Source organism: Sinohyriopsis cumingii, unplaced genomic scaffold (assembly GCF_028554795.1).
Source record: "Sinohyriopsis cumingii isolate HCF-2022 unplaced genomic scaffold, ASM2855479v2 utg002443l, whole genome shotgun sequence".
Taxonomy (NCBI): Eukaryota; Metazoa; Mollusca; class Bivalvia; order Unionida; family Unionidae; genus Sinohyriopsis; species Sinohyriopsis cumingii.
In genome coordinates this window covers 5575-20917 of record NW_028316214.1, presented here as the reverse complement: position 1 = coordinate 20917, position 15343 = coordinate 5575, and the positions used below count along the sequence as shown (strand labels likewise).

The following is a 15343-nucleotide window of genomic DNA, read 5'->3' as shown; positions in this document are numbered from 1 at the left end:
AGTCTTGACACACATTGGTAGTGAACAAGTTGATCAGCATGCACTTGATGTCTACCTACCTTCTAAAACCTCATTTTCCTTCAAAAACCTCATTCTCTAAAAAATCATTTCCTGCCATTTAAAAAAAATAAAATTCGCCTCATCTCAAGACTTCTATGAATGAACAATTTAAATTTTGTAATAGACAAAGATTTGCATAAAAAAAAAATATGGAAACTGCATAAAACAGAACTATGCAAGGCACAGCATATTAATGAAAGAAATGTACAGTACACATCTACAAAATGTGTCTAATCTGATTAAGCAATCTGTTTTAGAACATAACATAAATTTACAGTGAGTTGTTGTTGTTGTTGTAGGATTTAACGCCATTTTTCAGCACACGATAGGCTATACATGGCGGCCAGTATTAATGGTGGAGGAAGAACCCGGGAAAACCCCGGAAAGAACCACCGACCCACGAGAAGCTACTGGCAAGCTTTCTCACATACCCACATTGGCTGAATCCGAGACTCGAACCTACGCAGACAGAGGTGAGATGGCAGTGATCCGTAACGGAGAGCGCTTTAGACCACTCGGCCACTCGGAGCCCCCAAATTTACAGTCAGAAAAGAAAGTTTGCACTAAAACTCTCCAAATCTGGGCCACCATATGTACTCGCTTGTAAGTTGAGTCAAACTGCAAAGCTCCTGATCTGCCATAGCATAATGTTCCTGCAGATCTGGGTCTATGTTCTTTCTTCCAATAACTGTTCCTAACAAACTGCACAGACCTTATGCAATGGCAGATCTGGGTCTGTGCAGTTTGCATTCAGTCTCAACTTATAGGCGAGTATATATGGTACAATTTTTAATATTTGCTAAATTCATATTCACCTATATCTTGGCCTGCCAATGGTCATCCATCCACTTTATTCATCACTAATGTGAAACTAAGCATACCTTCAACAATTTCATAGCAAAGGTGATTCAGGAATTACCCCACAAGCTTGGCAGGGGTTCTCAGGTGAACATTATCTATAAAAAAAAATATTACCTGTTCCTCTAATAATTTGTGATCATTAATATTCCTATTCTTAGTAATCATTCCACTTCTTTAAAAGTCTAATCTACAGCTATATATGCACAAGCCCCACCCAACTTAAATTTGAATCAGGCGTAGCAGTAGGTGTACTTATGATTTTGTATACTGTCCACTGTACATGGCTCTGGCAAATCCATCAACAAAGATACTCACACAAAAAATCAATAGGAAGTCAATCAGTACACAAGACTAATTATATTTTGTTATGGTACCTGGAGATTTGATATATTTCAAAATTATAAATAATAATGAATGGTTATTGACAGATACCAACGATCCCAGAGTTCAAATACTAACAGAGCATTCCACCCACCATCCAGCCTTATAACAAAAATTCTTTTAAAAAATCCTCAGACGTTAAACAAAAAATACCTTCAATCTACTGTGCAATCTTGTCAGGTAATACAACCTTTTAGTGGCAGATTTTATCCTGACAAAAATATACAAGTGAGAATTGCAATTCTGATTAACGAAATAGCCATAGTCCACTTGGTTTCCTTAGTATGTGAAATACTTTTGGAAGATGGCTTCCATGTCATTAAGTAATAAACTTCCCTATTAATAAAATGGAACAAGATTGATCAATTATGCACAAATATTTATCACGTTATGAGTACCATTATACTCACTTATAAGAAGTCCATCTGCACACTGCACAGACCCAGATCTGCTTTTGCATAACACACCAGCAGATCTGTGTCTGCTGTTTGTTAGGAGTAACCAGTAAAATATAAAAAAAAAACAGACCTGGTTTGCAGGCACATTATGCCATGGCAGATCCAAATCTTTGAAGTTTACAGTCTGACTTTACTTAGCCAGTATATATATATATATATATATATATATATATATATATATATATATATATATATATATATATATATATATATATATATATTGTTTAGTGTATTATAATTTCACTATCAGATAATGATTTCCATGTCTCCAACATTCTGTAGCACAACAGTACTGCATCTCTATAAACTACCCTATATTTTCATTAATTTGGCTAAACATGTAATCAATTACAACTGATCATGTGCATGCCAAACACTGAGATATATGCCATGCCTTTGTGCTAACCATTTCCTCACACATAAACGAGGTACCATATACACCCACGTGTGATCTAATGGCAAACCGCATAGATCCACATCTGCCATCACATAGTGCTCTGGAAGATCTGGGTCTGTACAGTTTGTTAGTAATAATCAGCTGAATTAGCAGCAAAGACCCTGATCTGCTGCTGCATTATGTGATGGAATATCAGTGTCAGTGTTTGCAGTGAACTGAATTACAGGTATCTATAATGTATATACAGTAATACCCTCTCAAGTAATAAATACACATGACAACCAGATATGATGGGACAAATAATAAAGATGATATAAAATCAAACAGTCAAGTTTATAGCCATGGGAAATACAAAGAACAATCTTAGTATTTTCTTCAGGTTACAATAAACCTGCCATTCTAAATTCTGTAACAGTTTTGCATACTAACAGTGTGGAAAACCTCTTAGCAGGATTTATGGATAATGAATGAATGTCATCCAACCAGTGCCCCATAATCCTGTAAAACATCACTCAATGGCAGTGTGATCCTAACTTCTAGGCTGAATAAGAACATGTGTATGGTGTACCCTATTTTAATGACCTACCAGCCATGCCCCATTTTATACCTAAACTAGGTCACCTTAGATTGAAAATTGATGTAAACTGACATGAACTAAATAAAAAGGAATAAATAAATATTAGCTCCAAACTTCCAACCACTTAACAGAACCACACATAATTTTGCATTTATGCCCTATTACTTGGATTATCAGCTTCATCATTACACTGGGTGAAATTTATTTTTCACACATTTTATGATTTACAAAAACATTTTAATAAAAATAAAGTATTCTGATCCAGTATCAATTTCTTTTCCATATAGGGGCTCTGAGTGGCCAAGTGGTCTAAAGCGCTCACAGTTACGGATCATTGCCATCTCACCTCTGTCTGCGTGGGTTCGAATCTCAGGTTTGGCCAACATGGGTTTGTGAGAAAGCTTGTCAGTAGCTTCTCGTGGGTTGGTGGTTCTTTCCAGGGGTTTCCCGAGTTCTTCATCCACCACTGATACTGGCCACCATGAATAGCCTATCTTGTGCTGAAAAATGGCGTTAAACCCTACAACTTTTCCATATATATATTATTAATAAATGTGAAGTCTAACAGATCTGAAATCTCTCACATATGCAAGACTTGTAAGGTAATGAAATATTCTTTTTCTGCTCTGCATGCAAGCCAAGTTACAATGAGTTTGTTCTGTGGAGTTGCAGTGAGTTTGTTTTGTGTGTGTGTGTATTTTTAACGTTGCTTTAAAAGAATTTAGCATTCATTTCGCTAAGATATCTGCAGTGTGACAGTTTGATAGTGATGTCTAGTCTGGGGCATCATGCTGCAGATGATGTCAAACCAAGTCACATTATCTTGACACCAGGCCGACCAGTCCTAACACTAACCTCTTAATGCTGAGCACCTAGTGAGGCAGCTATTAGCACCATTTTTATAAGTCTTTGGTATGACTTGGCTGGGGTTTGAACCCGAAACCTACTGCACTGAAGGTGGATACTCTAACCACTAGGCCACCAAAGCGGTTATTTTGTGGAGCTACAATGAGTTTGTTTTGTGGCATTTAACACCATTTTTCAACACATGATAGCCTTTATATATAATTGGCATCCAGCTGGAGGAAGAGCCCAGGAAGAACCACTAACCCATGGGAAGCCACCTGCAAGCTTTCTTACACATGCATGCTGATCAAGTTGAGACTCAAACCCACACAGACAGAATTGAGACGTGTGAGTAATCTGTAAAGGCCAGCACCTTACACTACTTGGCAACCTGGGACCCAAAGTTGAAAGGAGACATCATGAAAACATTCTGATACACAAACGGCTGGTCTGCCCCCCACTGTATACAGACTCATTGGTCCCCCCAAATGTATTGGATGGGCCTAGTTGGAGTATGCAGATGAGAAAACCATCTGTAAATCTAAACTAGCTGCAGACTGACCACTGATAACACAGCTAATAATAACCAGGACATCATTCAGCAAGTCATAATTGTTTGGTTTGGTGTCATATGGCACAGCAACACATGAAGGTTATCTGTGTGGAGACCACTGAAGTAATTTAGTGCCTTGACTATAGACACACAATTGGAGTCTACACAAGCTGATTCAATGGTAGGATTCAAACCCAGACCTTTCTATTCAAAAGTCTGATATGTTAGCCAGGACTGAGTCACCACAGCCCTCATGTCCACATGGTGTTCAGTAATGATCAGTGTACCTGATGTCCACATGGTATCTGGCAATGATCAGTGTACCTGATGTCCACATTGTGTCTGGCAATGATCAGTGTACCTGATGTCCAGCAATGGTTAGTATACCTGATGTCCACGTGGTGTCCAGCAATGATCAGTGTACCTGATGTCGAAATGGTGGATGGCAATGATCAGTGTACCTGATGTCCACATGGTGTCCAGCAATGATCAGTGTACCTGATGTCCACATGGTGTCCACCAGTGATCAGTGTACCTGATGTCCACATGTTGTCTGGCAATGATCAGTGTACCTGATGTCCACATGATGTCCGGCAATGATTAGTGTACCTGACGTCCACATGGTGTCTGGCAATGATCAGTGTACCTGATGTCCACATGATGTCTGGCAATGATCAGTGTACCTGATGTCCACATGGTGTCCAGCAATGATTAGTGTACCTGATGTCCACATGGTGTATGGCAATGATCAGTGTACCTGATGTCCACATGGTGTCCGGCAACGATCAGTGTACCTGATGTCCGGCAATGATCAGTGTACCTGATGTCCACATGGTGTCCAGCAATGATTAGTGTACCTGATGTCCACATGGTGTATGGCAATGATTAGTGTACCTGATGTCCACATGGTGTCCGGCAATGATCAGTGTACCTGATGTCCACATGGTGTCTGGCAATGATCAGTGTACCTGATGTCCAGCAATGATCAGTGAATAAATGCAGTTTCTAATTTAACCCACCTCTTCTCATCCACATTATTGGAAGCCATGGCAGCTCAGGTGGTAAAGCATCAAATCTGTAATTCAATGGTTGCAGGTTCAATATCTGCCCAGGCCATTTTGAATTGGCTACTTTGGTGTGTCCTAGGGAAAGGCACTTTGCTCAAATTTCCTATCGTCACTGATAATTATCTGTAACATGTTTATTCTATGCAAGTAGGTTCAGCCATTATGGTATTTTGCATATTTACTCTGTCTGTGTGTGTGTATATATATATATATATATATATATATATATATATATATATATATATATATATATGTATAAATACTAGATTATTTACTGTGTGTGTGTATATATATATATATATATATATATATATATATATATATATATATATAATAAAGACCATTCATGACAAAAGTTTTCATACAGAATAAATTCACAATGGCCTTCCTAATTCTATTATTTTGATGGAAAATAAAGTCCATTCACAGAAATAAATTCAGAATAACCATCCTAATTCTATTATCATTTAAGGAAAATAAAATCCATTCAAGACAAAAGGTGTATACGGAAATAAATTCAGAATGGCCTTCCTAATTCTATTATTTCTGAAGGAAAATCCATTTAAGACAAAAGGTGTATACGGAAATAAATTCAGAATGGCCTTCCTAATTCTATTATTTCTGAAGTAAAATAGAGTCCATTCACAACAAAAGATGTATACGGAAATAAATTCAGAATGGCCTTCCTAATTCTATTATTTCTGAAGTAAAATAGAGTCCATTCACAACAAAAGGTGTATACAGAAATAAATTCAGAATGGCCTTCCTAATTCTATTATTTCTGCAGTAAAATAGAGTCCCATTCACAACAAAAGGTGTATACGGAAATAAATTCAGAATGGCCTTCCTAATTTTATTATAATTTTGTAGCAGCAGTAGCATGCATTAGTGCATAAAAAACTTAAAGAGAAAATCCAGGGTACAATATAACATGTACTCAGTGAACTGAGTTCATTTTGTTTATTAGAGCTGCAAAAAAATATGAGCTAAGTTGGCAACTAGTTTAAGAGAAATCAGTCTTTAATTTCTCCATTTTTGCGACACAAGATGTTTTTGATGTCTTTTCACAAAGGGTATTGCGATTCTGGCACATAACTGGAGCTTCTGGTTACTGCTTGCTAGCACTATCAGGTGTACAAAATTTGACTCAATCATCCTGAGTGTGTGCAAGAGAGAGAGCACTGTGCAGACAAAAATAGTGATTACAAGAACTTGTATTTTCAGATGAAAACTATCAAATATATTTTGTTTAAAATGCGTTTACAGTCTTATTTAGAGGCAAGGATCATGCAGTCTGAAATAACCAATTCGTATTTTGTATTAGTATTTTGTTCCAATCCTGCCTTCTTGCAAACAATCTGTTTTCTTAAGAAATTGATTCGAAGTAACATGCTGCTAAGCTTGTTTGCTAAACATACAAATCAAAATGACCAAAATAATTTTACTGAAGTAACTTTCATCAATAATAAGCACATATAAAAAAGTAATTCAAGCTTCATTTACTATTTCGAAAAAACATACATGCTTATAATTCTGCTATCACGGCTCCCTGTCACATTAGCACTTAAATTATCCATAATGGTATTAAACCCGACAACTAAAAAAAACAAGCTTTTTTCAAAATTGCCTCATCATTGAACATTAATATGTTTTGTATTTTTAAAGAAGATATTCTGATACAATATAGATTGTATCAAGCAAAACAAATAGGAACTAAGTCTCAAGGACACACTGACATAACCAATAAGAGTTGGCCTAGGGTTGTATCAAATGCATGACCCTTGCATCAAGAGTCCAGTGCTCTACCGACTGAGCTACTTTGGCTTCCCTTATTGTTGTTGTTGTTGTGGGGTTTAATGCCATTTTTCAGCACATGATAGGCTATACATGGCGGCCAGTAATAATGGTGGAGGAAGAACCCAGGAAAACCCAGAAAGAACCACCAACCCACAAGAAGCTGCTGGTAAGCTTTCTCACATACCCACACTGGCTGAATCCGAGACTCGAACCGGCGCAGACAGAGGTGAGATGGCAGTGATCCATAATGGTGAGTGCTTTAGACCACTCGGCCACTTGGGGCCCCCTTCCCTTACTGTATAAATATAAAACCCAATGAGCATACGCTGAAAATAAAGACAATTAGGCATAGCAGGATTGAGAGAAATTATGCCAGAAAAGTAATGTTTATTTGGTAGAAGATGAATTCCATTTTGTCTGTGTTTGTGAAACTTATGATCATTTAAGAAAGAAATACTTCAATGAAGTTTATTATCTCAACCCATCTGTAGAAACATTTGTATCCCTCACGAGTCATAGCAATATATAAGAAATCTTGCTGACTGTATCAGTTCAGCTTTTAGACAATCTTTGATAACTCAGAGTCAGTAACATCTTTTTAATATTATGCACCAATTATAGGTAATTATTTATGCATGTTCACGATGAACATCATATCAAACTTCTTTACAACTTGGCACACATTATATTTACTTGCATTATATTTTGTAAAATGGGCCATTGGCCTAAATTACTGAAAAAAGTATATTATTATCATTATTATTATTATTATTAAAACCCAGTGTATCAATATCTTTATTACCTACATTTAGCACAAGCAATCAGAAATGCAAATGAAACACTGACAACAAAATATGTTGCTGTTTTGTTTAATGACATTTTTCAGCACAATATAAGCAATACATGGTGGGCAGTATATCAGCTGGAAGGAGAACAAATGGAAAACCAAGGGAAGAACTACCCATCCATGGGAAGCTGCTGGCAAGTTTTCTCACGCACACATGAAGGCCAAGCCATAGCCTCAAAACCCATGTGGACTGAGGTGAACGTGTCAGTGATCTGTAAAGACAGCCTAATCTGCCAAAACAAAATATGCAAATCTGGTAGTGACTAAACTGTGCATTTTCCAACATGATTTTGTAATAACCCAAGACACTATGAATGCAAAAGTCTGGGGGATAACAACAAATATCTTCAACATCACCTAGTGACCCTCAAAAAAATTACACACACAAAAGGCATTTTCACCCAAAACTCAGTAGGAATTTTAAAAAGCAAAGGAAACAAAGATTCTTTAGTAAGAACAATATTATTGATGTGCATTTCTGATGCAAACCAATAAACAGTTGTATTAATGCATGATGGGTAACAGGCTATACCATTGAATTGGGACTTTGCTTTGTATATGGTTTTACTGGTACAGTATACCAAATCTTAATGCTGTATAATGCTACTGATGTACACTGAAACTGTTTCCATTGTCATATTTTAAAACTGGTGACTCAAAAGTATACCGTACAAGCTGAATCCTATACCAACCCACACCATAAATAAAAAACAGCCCCCCACAAAACAAAAACTAAACAAGATTTTTAAACCACACCCATGAAAAAAACACTTAAAATGCACTACATAAACATATCCCCCACCACCACCACCAACAAAATAGAACAAACCTACTGAGTATCAAAATATGTTTGTATCCCGTTAACTAACTAGCCTACCACGCCCATCCCCCACCCCCAACGTCAACTATTTACCCCAACGGCGCCTCACAAGTTTTCATTCATTCGTTTGGTTGTCAATGCCTTAAAGACTGAATATAGACTGACAATTCGAAATGACATATCCCAAACAGAGATACTTTGGTATTTTTCTACCTTCGCAATCATTCTAACATATAATATACTGAACAAATAAATAATTATCAACATATTGTTCTACAGGTGCGCGGCGCTGTCATAGAAAAGAACAGGCACACAGAGCAGGGCTGTCGCACCACAGAACTTGCTCTTGTAAGGATTAGTTGCAATTTGTATGCTTACCTGATTTCAACAAAATAATTATGGAGTTTGTTTGTGGTACTTTTCCCTACACGTCTTGAAGCTACAGACTCTTCACACCTTACTTTCCACTTTCTCACCTGAAATTCCGGTAAAATATCTCAACACTCACAAAGAATTTTTGAGGAACTCGATCCGTTCTGTCCGGACTTATTAAGTAGCTAGTGCTACGGTAGCTTATTCCATTTTTGATTGGTTATTGGTGGGTCATCAAGGTCAACAAGCAGGGTGTGGATGGGTGTTAACCGCGAAATTTAATATTAGTTCCAATGACGATTTCATCCAGTTTAAATAATATTCGGCATTTTAAATAAATACTTTATATAAAAAAATATACTGATCAAATATACTATGGTATACTATAACATATTTATTGTGAGTAACGCGCGTGATGCCATCATGGTAACTATGCAAACAAATACAACAAACTTTTATCTGTAATTTACGACCCTTGGTTATCTCAGACAAGTATTCATTCAAATGGATACTGTGCGATTATGTAATTTAATTAGATTTATAAATTGTAAAAACTTACACACATGAAAATTAACAACTTTTTAAGTAAGGAAATTTGAAACCGGTTGCAAAAAGATAATAATAATAATAATATTAATAATAATAATAATAATAATATTCACAATATTTATTTTCAGAAGATTCAGGTTTGATTCAGAATCACTCTCACAAACACACACACACACACACATGTACGTGTCATGTTCCGCAAACATACACACACACACACACATATGTATGTGTCATGTTCCGCAAACATACTCACACATACTCACACACACACACACATGTACGTGTCATGTTCCGCAAACACACACACACACACACACACACACACACACACACACACACACACACACACACTAACACTAACACACTAACGCACACACACACACACACACACACACACACACGCAGAGATTGGAGTAAAAATACTATAAAACATACACAAAGGAGCTGGGAACGTAGCGAGAGTATCCAGTTTCGTTATCTAAATCACAAAAGAAGACATTTGTGATGCGCACTCTTAAAAAAAGCGAGTGCACATGTTTGTTAGATGATATTCGGCAATACTGTTGCAGAATATGTACAAGATATTTTTGCAGAGAGACGTGTTGATTCAAGTAAATGAAGATTACAGTTTGAAATAGATTTTGTGAATGGAAATTTGGAAGCTGAAGTTAGAACACATTTGCTATTTACAGACGTTTTAGGAAATGATTTTACGTCCAAATAGCTTTTAAGTACTTTAATCTATAATTTAAAGGTAATCACAGTAAATTAACGAACAAATGTGTGGATGGATGGCTTTTCCTTGTAATAATTACAGAGGTTGTTTATTAAATTTAGCTGTCTGGTTAAGATTAGTAGCGGGGCCCCGAGTGGCTGAGTGATCTAAAGCGCTCTCCGTTACGGACCACTGCCATCTCACCTCTGTATGAATGGGTTCGAGTCTCGGATTCAGCTAACGTGGGTATGTAAGAAAGCTTGCCAGTAGCTTCTCGTGGGTCGGTGGTTCTTTCAGGGGTTTTCCCCGGGTTCTTCCTCCACCATTAATACTGGCTGCCATGTATAGCCTATCGTGTGCTGAAAAATGGCGTTAAACCCCACAACAACAACAACAACAATAGCATTGAGTAGTATGAAAGTAGGGCTTTTGCCTCTTTTGGCCCTTTGGGTCTCGGCCAGCCGTCCTTCGTCTCTACATTTAGTCCAAAGTGACTGTTGCATGTTATCACTTTTAATTTTGTCCACACACGTGAGCTAGTCAGGGGTGGTGGGTAGAGTCACGGCAAAACCTTTGAAAATAATTGGAATTGGTTGTATACGGTAGCGATCAATACTGTCCAGGCAACTCACAATGGAAGCTGCTTTTTATATCGTTAAACGAGTTCTTTGCGTAAACATTGTTTTCTTTTTAATTGGCTTCAACTTTCTCACGTGCCCGGTACGGAATTATTACTAACCCCGGAGAAGGACAGACAATTTTAAAGGTTCAGTAGCTCCGAACCTCCAGTCAGCAAAACCGACGGTCTAGGTGTTAAAATATAAAATTGATAAGGTGAAAGGTATAACAGTTTAATAACTATATTACGGTATTCCGAAATAAAGGACAATTATTCAGTGCAATTGCTTCCAGTCAATACACGATTTATCTCAAATTGCCAGTTATTTCATCCCGCTAAATTAAATGTGAGAGTGATTCCTTCTCGTGTCCCTTCTATATTAATCATATTTAACCTCCGCCTTGTATTTCTTTCAGTACTTCGGGTACTCTTGTTCCGTTCCGTTTCCCGGCTATCCTTGTCGATAATTCGGGTACCCTCGTTTCCGTTCTCTCGACCTCCTTCCTCGCACAACCGCCTATCTCTACGTGCTCCCCATGTCTTCTCCTTTTTAGTCTTCGGGTGGTGTCCGATCCCACCTGGGAAGCTTCCTCAGTAGCATTTGTTTCAATCTCGTCCGAAGTTCGATTACCTTAGTTCTCATTGGACACCGGTTGTCAATTTGAAAACGGTTTGGGGTGGTATCACTGAGGTGTTATAATGTCGGGGTCCTACCTCTAAGCCAAATCGACCGGTGTCATCCCTGTTCATTGCTAACAAGCAAAGTTTCTCGCTCCGCGATAAAATTCTTCAAGGGAAGTAACCGCGAATTTGAGCCTAACACAATGGCTAATTCACTGACAGGTAATTTCCTTGTTTCAGAATCGGTCTAAAGTCGTAATATTATATAACACGTATTGACATTACCCCAGGTAATTTGAATTGCAAATTCTATTTAAAGACATTTTTAAACATGAGGCAGGAATTGTTAACAAACTTTTTCACACAATGTGACAAACCTTTAGTGAATCCACGCTGTTTCATACTTGTGCTCGTATCTGTGATTTTCCATTTCCAACAGCACAATCTCAAACTCGACTGCACTGATTGTTTTATCTTCGATTGTCACCGAGTATAATATACTGATCGTAGTGAGAATGGTCTGTGCGGCTGACAAAAATTCGGAATGAGAGAGTACTCATAAATGCAGTCGTATCGAATTTAATTTGCTAGCAACACTAGAGACACTAGTTAGATCCAATAATAATTCCGACTGGTGCACCTACAATAGGCGATGTTTTCGTGACTCCAGTCACACCAGTACCAACAGTTGCTGCTACGGGAAAACCGCAAATATCATCTACAATCAGCTCGGTTCTCTTGGTAATTTAATTTCGCAGCTGTTGTTTCGCTTCAATTATTTTTTTCCACCTCGGTAAGACTGAGGGTCCGTCGTAGTTCTTCTATTAATAATACAATCGCGTATTTTAATTGTACGACAGGCAGACCTTGTCCGCTTTCATAATAACGCGCATTTGCAATGCGCACACGCACTTCTAATAAATTATCCATTTTTACTGGTACAACTGTCATACAATTAGAGAAAATGTAGGTATCTGGAATATTTAAATTTGGTTGTTTAGCACCCTTTTTACTTGCAAACACACCGATTACGCCAGCACCTTTTACTTCTAACGATCGTCTTTGCCTAATAACTGCTACCCAAACAAGTGTTTCCTTGTTCAATTTCAATCGACCAGGTTTTCTTGTTGCTGTAGCCGATTCAATGTTGGCTTAGCATAATTAACAGGGATTGTAACTAGGGTGGATACATCGGTGAATGCCACTTCCTCGTTGTAGAAACAATTCCTGAGCCTTTTCACGTTAACGTGCGATGATTCCAAGCTGACCTCGAGTTGGAAGTGTTACATCAGGATGGTTAAAACTATCAATTCCTATTTGATGCTTAACATCATTATATTTCAGTGTGTAAGAAGGTGTGGTAACGCCGCTTTGACGCAGATATTCGTTGACAAGTGGAACAAAATTAATTGGTCTAACACCCTGTCGGTGGTGGATTCCGCAACCCCACCACCACGGTCAGATTTCATCAGGATATAAAATGATAAAATATAATCTTAAAGACAAATGCCAAAGACGGTTAAATAGCCACATGGATAGATGTGCATTACCTCAAACTGAATTTCATCTTTATCTATTAACAACGTCGCTGTCGCATATTGTTATGTATATTAATTTAATTGTTTCTTTGTTAGTTTTAATTTTTTATATTTCATTACATGCTATCGTAATGTAACATTGTATGTTGGCCTTGACCTTGTCCAAAACTGAGCTAATTTCTGCTTGACCTGATTGACTTTTTTATTTTATTTTGTGCAAACAAGTAAAACATAACTAAATTATTCTTTCTCTGCGTGGGCTTAATATCAGGATCATTATTAATAGAAGAAGTAAATATGTTTATTTGGGCCTAAGTTTTGGAATTTCCTGAGTGTCAGCCAGGTTATGGTTTTGATTTTGTAAACATCAGGATCATTCTAGAATGTTATTCTTCAGTAGGTGCTGTTTTTTTTAAAAAGAAAATGCTAATTGTGACCTAAGGTCAAGTAGAGAACTATATAATTTCATAATTGTGACGACTTGATCATTCGTGCTTTAACATCTAGAACTTTCAAGTTGTGTTATGTCCTGACCATATGGGATGAATCATTTTCTTCAAATTATTGAATTCAAGTGATTATTTTCCCTGGGAATATAAAAGTGCTCTGATAAACTTCTTGGAAAGAGATATTCACTGGAATTTATACTGAATTCAAACGTACAATTATATTTCTGTGATTCAACAAAAGACTGTTGACACATCGCCACTCTATAAGCTTTAACAAACACGTCATCGCATTCACTTTTAGGATTTCTTCAGGACTTGTACTGAGTTTTATTAAGAACTTTAAGTTGTTAGGACTTGTGTCTGCAATTCGTGGATTATTTTGGGATTTAATGCGCAATACCGTAAGTTCTTTTCACTTTGTATTCTAGAGAAATAAATATATTTGTTAAATTTTACAAAGCTTGTTGTCTTTCACTCTTTTATGTTACTTATTTTAAAAGCATAGACTCGTAACAACATGTAAAAGATTTTGCCAGATTGGTCTCGGGTTCGTTACGTATTTACTCGTAGACTACGCTGTTTGTTTACAATTACTGTTATTAGACTCCATCCGCTGAAATAACCAGATATAATAAATAAATACGATCCAGACTCGCGTGCTGTTAAGATGCTGGATTTTGTTTTATCTAAAATAATTCGACCATTAGCTTGTTTACTACCATAAGTTATTTCCTCTTCTTTGATGGTCAATTATTTTAAGTATGCTGCAAATGGACTTAACATACGTGGTGGTACGAGCGCGTTAAATTTCTTGTTGCATGTATCATCTTATTGCAATATTATCGTCATCAACATACTCGTTTATAAACTCAAATGACACATTGCTGTCGCTGATTCCACCATCGTCAGTGACTTCAACCAGGTTTTTTCAACTTGATAATAATATCTTTAATGTCCATATTCGACGTTTGCAGCTTGTCAGTTTCATTTGCAAAAATCACAAGCTCACTTGGATCGACAACAACAACAATATTGCTAGTAAACACATACAAATCCGCTTTGGTGGCAGAAAAGCTCAAATCTGTACCAGCACCGTGTTGTCGTGCTAAGTAAAGTCCGTAAATGTTAATATACATTTTAAAAACAAAATAATATTTAAACGCACTTTAATGTGAAATCAATAAGAGTTTGTGGTGTTGGTGAGCGCTCCAGTGCGCGAAACGCTTCAATGACAAGATGGCCGCATATAGGACCATCCAACTGAGTTTCTACTGGCATAGTCGAATAAAACAGCGGGAGACGACTTTGTCGTCCACGTTCAACATGTTAGGATAAATAATGATCAACTTCAACGTGGGGTGCTAGTCCATATACTAATCGAAATACAAACGATGTTGAGGTGTATGCAACTCAATGAGTGCCGGGTCTTTGTGCCAAATTCAGATTGACGATAGCGGTTTCACGTGTGCGTGGCAACATCGACGCAAATTCAAGTCGTATAAAAACATCTCGAAAATGTTTGATTGCTTTTGCCATCGCAAGTAAATCAAGATTGGTCAATGGCGTGATCTTCTGCGACCGTGTAATCGAAGACCTCTGCCAGAGGGTATACGGCGACTCGTGCCTGGTAATCGAAGGCCTTTTATTTTTATACCGCCACAAGAGGCTCCGCCAACAACTGTCTTTTATTAGCACCATTCCTGATGCGGTTCGACAACTTCTAATTCTACAGCCTTTTAACCACTGGAGCCGCTGCTGTCAGCAATCCTGGAATCACTGCAAGGAATGGAACTATTCTACCGGTCCTTCGCAT

General features: G+C 37.4%; 1 protein-coding gene across 1 annotated transcript in view; it reads right to left on the bottom strand.

Moving 5' to 3' along the window:
• The window catches only part of LOC149770728 (unconventional myosin-VIIa-like), a gene marked incomplete at its 3' end in the record, with an annotated part of 86212 nt that extends 76996 nt beyond the window's left edge, over positions 1–9216 (bottom strand). Inside the window, exon 1 of the mRNA XM_089949191.1 lies at positions 9141–9216. The remainder of the gene's footprint in view (positions 1–9140) is intronic.
• Between the last annotated feature and the right edge of the window lie 6127 nt (positions 9217–15343).